We start from the raw sequence: 12,364 nt of genomic DNA on the forward strand, positions 1-12,364 counted from the left end.
CTCAAAAGACCAATGTTTAACCCAACCAAGCTGGACAGTTTTCACCCAGTTTCCCAAGAAGGGGAGATTGTGAAGAGAGTGGCTGCATGGCAGCAGCAGAGGATTTTGGATGTATTATCTAGACTATGTTCAGTTGAGGTTCAGGCCTGGATTTGGGATTGAGACGGCATTGTTCTCACTCTTGGATGACCTCTAGTGGGATAGAGGTAGTGCATCCTTCCTAGCTCTTCTTAATCTGTCAGTGGCATTCAATATCATCGATTCGTGGTATTCTTTTGGGCCAATTCTGGGAGTTGGAGGTGAGTGACACTATCATGCTGGTTCTTCTCCTTCCACTGAGGCCAGTTGCAGTCAGAGTTGATAAAAGGAAAGAGATCTCGCCTGTGGCCCCTACTTTGTGCAATGCCTCAGGGCTCAATTTTCTCTCCTCTCCTATTTAAGATCTACATCCCAATTAAATTAATTAAATCATGAGTCTCGAGCCAAACTTCCAAAACTTCAAAGGACTTATTGGGAGTTAACATGTCCAGCACTGCCTGGGTGTAGCCGACTCTGAGATGCGTAATTCATTGTCACCCTTGACCCTGGTTTTTCCCCCACCCCCGGGTGTATCATAACTCATATTCTCCAGAAACATACATAACCAAGAGTCATCAGTCATGTTCTTCAGTTAGATTTTTGCGCAGCAGAAACTTCAGTCACCTAGTTACTATCTCTGAAAAACTATGTATGGAATGCACTTTCAATTTCCAAGCTGCCACACTGCTCTTTCAAACCCCTTTCCCCCACTCTCTTTCTCTTGACAACTCTAAAACAACCATAGAAATATTTTATGAGTTGACAACTGGTGAGGTGTTTCTTTGATTTGGGGTAAGATATCATCAGTACGCAGATGACACCCAGCTTTATATCTCTGAACCAGGCCCCTCGAGTGATGCTGTGGACAGCTTATTCCAATGTCTGGAGGATGTTCAGGTTTGGACAGGCAAAACAGACTCTGATCCAACCATGGCAAAACAGAGTGGCTGTGGATATTTGGATCTTCTGGAGACAAAATTCTTCCACCTTTAGTTCTGGATGGGATGGCATTACCCCAGAAGACCGGCCGCACAATCTTGAGGTCTTCCTAGATTCATAGCTCCTGCCTGAGAAGCAAGCAGCAACTATGGTTAGGAGAGCCTATACATATCTTCAGGTAATGTGTCAGTTGTACCCATTCTTGGACTAGGAGACCCTGCTCACTGTCACCTATGCCCTTGTTATCTCCCTCTTAGATTACTATAACACAGTATACATAGGGCTGAACTTGAAGAGTATTCATGGTACAAAATGAGGCTGCATGGATAATAAATAAATAATAATAAATTAACACCCCTACTCTGGGCCGCACTGGCTGCTGGCGCTTTTCTAGGTGAAATTCAAGTTCTGGTTGTCACCTTTAAAGCCTCACATGGCTTGGGATCAGGTTACTGTATCTGAAGGACCATCTTTTTCCAGTTTCTACCCATCCAATCTGATTCGGCATGCTGCAGAGCTTAAACAATGTTGATAGGTGGGAATTAGAAAATGCCCCTTTTCTGCTATAGTCCCTGCTTTATGGTATATTTTTCCCTTGAAGATTACAATGGCCCCAACCCTTGGTGGCTTTTTGCAAAGCTTTAAAAACTTGGCTATGTCCCCAGACATGGAGCTCAAAATGTGTGCATGGCTTTACTATTAATTGATTAATCATCATAGTTACTATTTATACTTATTTATTTTGTGGATGTTTTATTGTTTTAATGTTTTTAAATTTGTTTTAATTGTTTTATAATTTTAGAATTGTAAGCCACCCAGAGTCACTTGGCTGAGTTGGGTGGCTATAGAAATTCAATGAATGAATGAACAAACAAATGGCCAACAAATCTTGGACTGCACTTAGTAGAAATTCTGTAATGGACAAAATTTCCATCTGTCAATTACAAAAGACCATTCTGCTTAGATCTGCACTTATATTGCACTGGCACATTACAATATCCCAGGTTCTTGGAAAGAACTTGAGGTATATAAAGGCCAACTAAATAACTAACAGTTGTGATTTCACATTTATGTGTATAAAATAATAGACCAGAAAAATAATGACAAAGAATCATGCCCTTCATCTACGCAGTGAAGTTGGTGGACTATTTACCAAGGAAAATAGGTGGACATTACAAATACACCAGACAGTTGAAGAAGAAGAAAGGGCATTGGAAGAATTTCTGAAGGACAGCGAAAAAGATGCACTGAAGCTAGTATACCAGGAAGCCTTATTGAGAACTGGACAGACCAAATTAGCCTACAAGAAAAAACAAATGAAGAATAAAACCAGACAAAGCAAGGCAAGGTATTAAAATATTAAGTATATTTTTAAAAATTAGTAGGGAAAATAACAACAGCAATAGCACTTAGACTTATATTCTGCTTCACAGTGCTTTTACAACCCTCTCTAAATGGTTTACACAGTCAGCATATTGCCCCCAACATTCTGGATCTTCATTTTACCGACCTCAGAAGGATGGAAGACTGAGTCAATCTTGAGCTCATCAGGATTGAACTGCTGGCAGTGGGCAGAGTGAGCTTGCAGTATTGCGTTCTAACCACTGTGTCACCATGGCTCTTCCCAAGACTTGGCAATGGTTAGGTGCAAGAAAATTGAAGAAAGAGACAGAGGAGCTAATCAAGACCAAGTCTTAAGGACAAATGCATACAATGCGAGAATTGGGAAGATAGCAACAGGCAGAAAATGCCATCTTTGCAAAGAAGGTGAAGAAATAGCTGCTGTAAGAAGATAGCATATACTGATTACAAACAATGGCAAGACAAAAGAGCAACAGTGTTGCATGGGAAGATCTATAAGATCTATTATTTGCCTGCAAGCAAGAACTTGGGGGATCACCGAATAGACAATTGATAGAAGAAGCTTTGTGCAAAGATCAGTGGCACAATAGAAGACACAGTTGCTGGCTAATAGACTGGGGAGGTTAATATCAAAGAAAGGAATATTTTAAGAAGACTCATTATAACCACTATTGTTTGTCAATGTATTGATTCTTCTATCAACAATCCTGAACAAGGCAGGCCATGACTATCAAGCATTAGAAACATCTGCCAGGTTCTCCTGCCTCCTTTACATGGATGATTTGTAATTGTATTGAAAAGCACCACCTGAAGCAGAATTGCTGCTCAACACTGTCCATATATAGTGCCAAGATACCGCAGTAGAGTTTGGACTTCACAAATGTGTCAGCCTTATCCTTACAATCAACAGGAGAAAAATGGTGAAAGCTGAAGGAATAAAAATGAAGAAAATTACTGGAGATACCTTCAGAGTGGCAACATCAAGCACCCGGAAGTCAAGAGAAAGTTTAGAAATGAATACATTATGAGATAAAGAAGATCTTAAAGTCCAAACTGGTGATAGAAATACCATTAAGGCAAATAACAACTGGCCAATTTCAGTCATTAGATGTATAGCTGGAATAGTTGATTGGTCTTAAATAATGTGCTTTGGGACTTTAGAATTTAACCAAACAAGTACTTGCCGTCTCACACCCCAGACTTAGCAATTGTTGATAAGAAAGTTGTGTCAGAAGCATCACAATTAAAATAAGCTAATTACTTCTTCATTGATTGGAATGTACTTCTGTAAGGCAAGTATCTTTCCCTTTACTTGAACAACATATTACCACAAATTTACAAGTAAATAATTACTTGATTAACTTAGTTATTCTTGAGGAATATTGGGGAAGCTTTTTTTTTTTTTTTTTGCTATTTTGGATTTCTTAGATGACAGTATTACAATGCCACATATAAGACGGAATAAAATATATTTTGAACATGCACATCAGACAAAGACAAAGAATCTGGATAGGGGATGTTGCAATACCTGGAAACAGCAGAATAAAAGAGAAAGAACTGGAGAAATTTTTATGTTTTAATATATCAACTGTCAAGAATAGACAACAAGATTTTGGCAATGTCACATAAAAATATTAAAATTCAACACATCATTCCTGTGAATTAATAACTCATTTTTAACAAGTTGCAGTTAGAATTTAGAATTACTAATTGAAATAACCTGATTAATTTGTATTAAAGTTTTTGTATGTCTAACTGAAACAGAAAAGAATTGTGAATTCCTAGAGGTTATGCCTATTAGGTAAAGGATAAACTACTAGATATGAGCTAATTCTTCAGATCGATTTCTCTGCTTTTCTTCTTTTCTCCAGTTGATGGTGGTACTGTACTGACAATTATAATCTACTAAATATACCAAGTATAATTTCTCACTAAAGAATCAGCTTTGTCTTTTAGCCTTCAGACAAATATCTGTGCTATATTTGTTAGCTGATTAGTGATGCAACTTTAAAATATACTGTTTTTACTCTATTATTTCCTCTTTATTGATCAGAGCATTTTGTTAGTTTTAAATGAATATTTTTTAATTTCATATTCCCCCTCCCCCCCCTCAATTCAGAAGAACACATAGTCTGATTCACAGGAAATCTCTTAAAGATTATTTTGGGAGAAGCTTACTAATCACAAAAAGGTAACAAGATTAGGTTGAATTGGGTGGGGGGGGAGTATACAGTAAAAAATGGTCAGATTTTGTAAATAAACTATATTCCATTTCTGTCATTTGTATTTTGAAATGCCTTTTTATTCTTACTCTGCAGAAAGATGGCAGAGGAAACAAGATAAATACTTTTGGAAAAAACACATTATTGTTATATCACAAGTCAGTAAAAATGTACTAAAATAGATAAGTATTTTGAAATTATATTCCAGATCAGATCCCCCACATATAATCACTCAAACTGATCAAGATTTTCAGGCATCTGTAATTACTTGGCTACAGTTTAAGGTGCAAGGTGATTGAATGGCCACTTCATTTTTTTTTCATAAGAGTCATGATCCAGAGTTTTTTCTTCTTCAGTACAGAATAATCTGATGTGCTGAGAGCAAGGCATTAAATCTCTAACTGTCTGAGCATGAGCATTTTTTCCTTAGATTTGGAATCCTGATAGATCTGGAATACAGTAGGGTGGTGGGACCACCAAGGCCTTTGATCTTTCCATATATGCTTTTCTTGAGTGCGGCATCTCCTTAGCAATGCTCAGCAGAGGAATAATTTTCCTCTGATGAAGATGGCTCATCATTCTGTGGTCCTCCTATCAAAAAGAGAGGACTGAAGTTTCTATTATTCAGTGCAGACTCACGGCAAGCAAATTTTATGTGACATAATCTGCCTGCCTGCTTTGCCTGATTTTGGGTAAAAGTTGCTCTTTTTTTAAATAAAAAATCCAAATACATGGTGTGTTGTGAGTTAATTTTGTGAGTTTGCTTGCAAGCAAATTTTATGTGACAGACTGAGTTAGCTGATGGCAGATAGATAGATCTCTGAATGAATCTGTGATTCTGTGAGCAACTCAATCAGCCTGCCTGCTTTGCTTGATTTTGGGTAAAAGTTGCTCTTTTTTATAAAAAAAATCAATATTTATATAAATATTTATAATATTTACATACAAGCCTTGCCCAGCCAGTCACATGACCACCACCAAGCCACACCCACAAATTAGGCCATGCCCACAGAACCAGTTAGTGGTCTCTGGGATTTAAAATTATGAATTTGATGGTCCCTGAGGTCCAAAAAGTTGGCGACCCCTGCTTTAAATAACAAAATGAAAATAATCTGAGTTTAGAATATGATTTTTGAAATGTTCAAGGATTTAGAAAACTTTGAAAAAAACTAACATTCATTTCTTACAATGTCATTGTTAAAGCACATTTTATGATTAAATTAACTCATAGCAACTTGAATAATGAGTGCTGAATAGATATAAATGAGAATTATATTACAAAGAAAGCATGGGTCATCACTGTGCACATAGGATGGTATGGAAGTCCATGAGGAAGTTGTGTTATTGAAATCAAACAATTCTGAAAGCAGCTTGGATTAAAAAACACAGGATCATATGTTAAATAAATAAGTATAAGTGAATATACCTTCCATCTGATGATCCTCCAGCTGATGATTAGTTCTCTGGGTGTGCTAGTTCTTCATTAAAATAACTTTAATTCAGCAGCAATATAATGATGAGCGAATACAGATTGGAATAAATATTTACTGAGTTGCAGAATTTATGAGAACAAATGCAGATGTACATGAAAAAGTTTGAAAATGTAATCCCAACTCCCAACAGAGCTTGTTGGAAAAAAAACCCTTGTAATACCTGTCTGAGATAGGGATTGACAGATTTCATATGGAAAAATAAAGGAAACAAGAGATGCTTATAGAATGTTGCAGTGTTAGCAATAAAGCAAGCCATAGTGTGTGTTTGGCTTTTGCTTATTAGTGAACTCAATCACTATGGCTTGTTAAACATATTTTATGGATTAGCATGCTGTATGAGCCTTACCAATTGGCATTTATTTAGTAAATTATGGTTAAACAAACCATGGTTGAATGCAATTGTTGGGGGAAAAGATCTTATTTCTTTATCACCACTGTGATCTCAATTATTCATAGAGTGATCAAAAGTTGAAGCTCCTAGATACTAATAAGTTGTCCTATAGTTTTTCATCATGGGATCAAAGCTGTGGGAGGTATGTACTTGAACCCTTTGTTTTGGGTGGAATGGTTGCTGGAAAAGTGGGAAGGATCATCTCTGAGGACAATATAGAGCTGCTAAATCTGGGCTGCAGTAATCTGAACAATCATTAGGTGGCAAGGAGTTTGAGCTTTATACATTATATCTTTGATGCCACCTGGTGATCATTGGGAGTTTTGTAGCCTGAGTTATACAGTGGTCTTGACTGCACTTGAGACCTGGCAAACATTATTGACCTTTGAATAAAAATTTATAAAATTTGGGTGGGCACATTGGACATAGAGCCCAGTATCCATGGGGAACATCAGAAAAGATGGGGGAAATGCATCGCTTTATACAGTAATTGTTTTGAGAAGAGACTGGACAGCCAGTTGTCTGACATGGTATAAAGTCTCTTGCTTGAGTAGGGGATTGACTAGAAGACCTCCAAGGTCCCTTCCAACTCTGTTATTCTTTAATTCTGTTCTTTAACATTTTTAAAATGTTGCATGTTGGTATTGCACGTACTTGGTGACCACACAAATGTTTTTAACTGCAGTTCTTATAAGTCCTGACTATTTGTTATGATACACAGAGAGTTATATTACAAAATTCTGGAAACTAGCAGTTGTCTACTCTTGTCCTAGATTAGAGTTGCACAGCTTAGGAACTGACTCCATCAAACCCTTGAAAGTCTTAGGTGTCTCTTCTCCCCCTACTAAGACCTCTAAAAGTTGCCATTAGACTATATTAACAACTTTTAAGAAACAGGAAATTATTAAATACATGGCAAAGGGATTATTTATCATACTCCCTATATTAAATTATAATTAATTTTAATAGTAAATTGAATCAGATTTAATGTCGATTCATTTTTTTTAGCATGGCCTCTGGCACACTATGGAAGAGCCAAATTAAACTCTTGACCTAGAAGAAATATCAAGAACTGGTGCGTGAATGGGTGATTTGCTATAGATAATCTACCAGTTCCAACTCCCAATTATCCAGTAATGTGAACAATAAAATTGTTCATCATCGTCTGACAAAATTAAGTACTTAAAATTTTTGGTATTCTACATGAGCAACAGTGAAAGGGAAGATGACCCAATGGTATGTGGCACCATCATCCCTATAATGAGCTGGGTGGAGATTCAAGTGCCCTGCTTGGGAGTGATGGGTGTCTTCACGGCCTTGTTGGACTTGGGGTACACTCAGTGCCTAATCAGCCTTCAGGCAAGTGAAGAAACTAGGACTGAGACTGAGAAAGTTGAGGCAGTCCATGAGATTCTCCCATATGGAAAATCCCATATGATGATTCCCATAAGGGACGAGCACCAGCAACTTGCCTAACAGAGCTGGTGAGTTTCAGGGCCAGGACTCATGCAGAGCCTATCCATTTTATTGTGGCTCCTGAAATGACCAAGACCATGGTCCTAGGACTAGCCTGGTTGAAGAAGTGGAATCAGTCATAGACTGGGACAGCAACAAGTGGCTGAGGAATGAGGAAGAAAGCAGTTACCCGGCAGGAGCCAGCAAAAGCACCCCACGCCAATCACAAGCCTGCAATTAGCAAAGTAAAAGCAGAGTCAGCAAATACACTAAAGGGAAGTGAGGAGTTAGAGCTGCTCATTCTGAATGAATACCATGACCAAGTAGAGATGTTCAGAGAAAGGGAGTCAGATGTGCTGCTGTTCCATCACCTGACAGACTGTAATATTGAGATCTTGCCAGGGACAACATTACATAAGCTGAAGATGTATTCAATGACACCGAAGGAGATGGAGGAACCTCAGGGGTTTATAGACAAGAACTTAGGCAGGGGATTTATCCAGGCAGCGAACGCAAGGATGGTTTCCCCTGTGCTTTTCAAAGAGAAGATAGACAGGTCTCTTGGGCTGTGTGTGGATTACCTGGATTGAATTGTATCTGCCTAGAGACTATGTATCCTCTTCCCCTCATGAGGGACATGCTTGATTAGCTATCCAAGGGGAAGATTTTCATCAAATTAGTTTTGAGGGAAGCCTATTACCAGGTGAGGATTAAAGGACGAGATGAATGGAAAACTGCATTTAATTGCCTCTGAGTTGCTAGTAATTTTGAATAATACCATTTGGGTTGCAAACAGTGCCAGCAGTATTTGTGCAGTTAATAAACTAGGTTCTGCATGAACACCTGTGCAAAGGGGTGCTGGTATACTTGATTGACATTCTAATGTATATCACCATGAAAGAGCGTGTGAAGCTGGTGAGGGCAGTACTTGAGGAGTTGTGTAAAGCCCAGTTGTACATGAAGTTATTTAAATGCGACTTCCACAAGAGCAGCCTAGATCCCCTGGGGTATTGCATCTCTCAGGATGGGGTGGAAATGGATTCAGGTATTATTCCTTAAAAGTTCATGAAAGTGCTAATTGGAAATCTTAATTCAGAATAAATTGTACTAGCATTCATATGTTTCAAGCATGATAATGTTGTCAGATGAAACAAAGTTTAAAAGGCAGCTGTCCAAAAAATGGAATTGAGTCTGGAATTGAACAGCACAAAATAGCAGATTCTAAAGCATCTGAACACAGGACAAGAAGCAATGGATGGAAACTAATCAGGGAGAGAAGCAACCTAGAACTAAGAAGAAATTTCCTGAAGTCATCAGTGGAATGACTTCCTCCATCACTGGAAGTTTTTAAGAAGAGATTGGACAGCCATTTTTCTGAATGGTATAGGGTTTCCTCCTTGAGCAGGGGGTTGGACTAGAAGACCTCCAAGGTCCCTTCCAACTCTTATTCTGTTAAACATAGTAATTTGGATTGTCACTGAGCTATTTTTGAAGCAAACACACTTTGTGGTGAGTCTGAAGATTCCTTCCTTCCTCACCAAGATGTTTGTGTAACGCATCTACCTAATACATGGGTCCTGAAGTGCATTATCTTGGACTGGGAGTGCAATTCCATGCAACATTTTGGCAGGACTTCTTGAAAATGATAAGATCCTCCCAGGGACTTAGCTCCCCCTATCATCCACCAATGGGACAACTGAAAGAGCCAACTCATTAGTAGAGCGACCCAGAAGACTTACTGGGCTGAACTACTTTTCACAGAGGTAGCACATAGCAACTCGGTGCACAGCAGCACAGGTTTTACTCCTTTCAAGGTGGCTACAGGGACTGAGTTTGTGCCTACAGGAAGCTCCATTCTCAGTGTCATTAGCTGATTGTGTGAGGCACTGAATAAGGCTAGGAAAGTTCAAAAAAGGCAAGCAGTTAGGAAGAGAGATCCCAGCGAGAGTTTAGAGTGGCAGATAAGGTCTATTTGTCCACCAAATACCTAAACCTGAGGCAGCCTTGCAAAAAGTTGAGTCTCAAATACATGGGACCTTTCCACATCGTCTGGATCATAAATCCAATGATGGTGGAGCTGAAATTGCCAAGAAGCCTCAAGTGAGTTCATCTGGTATTTCATTGCAGGTTTCTCAAACCTTTTCAGGGATCTTGCTTGAGGCCAGTCAAGCCTCCTCCCATCCTAGTAAAGGGAGAGGAGCACTATAAGATCAAAAGGATTTTCAATTCCAGATATCACAAGGGAAAATTACAATACCTAGTACTGTGGAAAAACTACCCATTAGCAGACACTGAGTGAGTTGCCCCAGATGTTAGGGCAGTAAGGTTGCTTAAGAAGTTTCACATGAAGTACCCTCAGCAGCCTCAATAGGGAAGGCAGCAGCAGTTGGTTTGTCAGTAATAATGTGTGTATATGTTTATTCCTGTTTTGTGTTACCCCTTCACTCACATCTTGACAAAGAAAGATGAAATGCAAAGATGGGAGGGATGGTATCTGGGCAACCGAGGCATCTCTGGAAGTGCCCAAAGTCTCTGAGCATGGCTAGCTATTTTCTCATAACAAAATGAACAGAAGTGATTGAAGGATGTAATGAACTGTGGGTGGCTCAGAGGGAAATGGGAAAATAACTATGCTCATGTTTGCACAGGAAATCCAGAGCTGGTTTTGTTTCTGTGCCAATGTAGTTGTTTAAATGAAGTACAATACTCTTGGAAAAAAAATGTCCCAGGAGTTTCTTTTTCCGGAAATACCAACTGGACAGTTGGCAGATACTGAATAAAGCAAAATATCTGTCTTCTGTCTTCCCCCCCAAAAAATATCTTTCCAGCAAAAAGTTTTAACAAAATACATGGCTTAGATAAATCCATGCAGTTTCAATATTACTTCCATTTTTTTTCTCATTGTTTGCATTAAATTTCAAGAAAATCCAGATTATGGCAGTCGCTGAATACTTTTTCTTAAGACTGAAATGTATCCCTTTTTTCCAGTTACTTCAATTTTTATAATTATGTTTGATATATTAATAAACTAGATTTAAAAAGAAATTAAGAAAAAAACTCCCTTTTTATTACTTCTCAGCTTATTTATGTTGACTGCTTATTGGAGCATATTGCCAATTCATATTTAGATTCTAGAGTGTGCTGTGCTCTGTCTCATTATTCCATGCTCTCTTTTTTGCATTTATGTGAATTGTTGAATACAAAATATAAATGGTGCATCGTATTTGTTACATGATGTCCCCTTTATGCATTAATATTACTGAAATTAATAGCAAATATGTGTGTGTTGAAATACAGTATACAGTACTGAAAAAGTCAAAAACTTCAACAGGATGTACCTACTTTTTAACCTTATATGTTTTCTTTGGTTCTTGTACTCAACTAATGAAAAAAGTCATGCCCCCCTCTCTCTTTTTTTTTTTTTCAAGAGGCTACCAAATGAAATTAGGACAGTGGACGATCTCTGTTGTTTTTCTCCTGGTTGCTTTTGAGGATCATGCTTGGAGGAAGAAGAGAGTGGTATAGTGTGGCTGTAGTTTGGCACTAGGCAGGCTGCCACTGCTCCGTTTTTCTCTTTTAACAAGAAGATGAAGAGGTGATAGCAACACTGGAAACACTGTTTCTTATCTGTCCAGGTGTGGACATTTACTGACCTTTGTTGTTTTATGAAAACCCCATAGAAAGTGAGTGGATAATCATTATTGTACTGTTTCTCATCTTTTTTGATCTTTCCAAAAATGGATATGTAGAATTTGTCACCCGTTTAAATGGCTACAAATTAAAGCTAAGTTATGTTTCCTGGAGACAAAATTAGCTATCTCTTATGGGAAACGTTTTCCTTGGTTTTAAAGTGCTATATGAACAGATCTGCACAAAATTTATTATGCTCGTAGAACCAGCCCAAGGCTTCATTTATACCTGTATTTATGAACCTGTAAATATTTTATGAACAATATAAATGTCATAAAATGAATGGGGGAAAATAACTTTGGTTATGTCTGAATCAGGTGCAGTTGGGGCAATTAAGGACAAATATTTATTCACTCATGGAAGGACTGACTACTTGTAACATGTCCTGTTTGCATTAAAATCCGCTGCTAATTTCTAATGCCAGAGTCCTACTTTGCTACATTGATGGCATTGTATCTAAAAAGGGTGAGGTAAAGATTAAGACTTTGGTCATTGGTGCCAACTGCAATAGACTTTGTCTGTGTGCCATGGAGAAGGGAGCTTCAAAAATTGACAGGTGTATCCTTAGCTGACAGGGACCTCTGTGATCACCTTATTGCAGCTTTGAGTGGGTGGTAAGATAATGGAGACAGGGTCCCTCAGGCACTACAGGAGTAACTACACAAAGTTAAGGATGGCACTACAGGTTATGAAGATTTTTTTTTAAATTTCCTTGTAGAGAATTATTAACAAAG

The sequence above is a fragment of the Pseudonaja textilis genome, chromosome 1 (genome assembly GCF_049901715.1).
Source record: "Pseudonaja textilis isolate UNSWEBS1 chromosome 1, rPseTex1.2, whole genome shotgun sequence".
Lineage (NCBI taxonomy): Eukaryota > Metazoa > Chordata > Lepidosauria > Squamata > Elapidae > Pseudonaja > Pseudonaja textilis.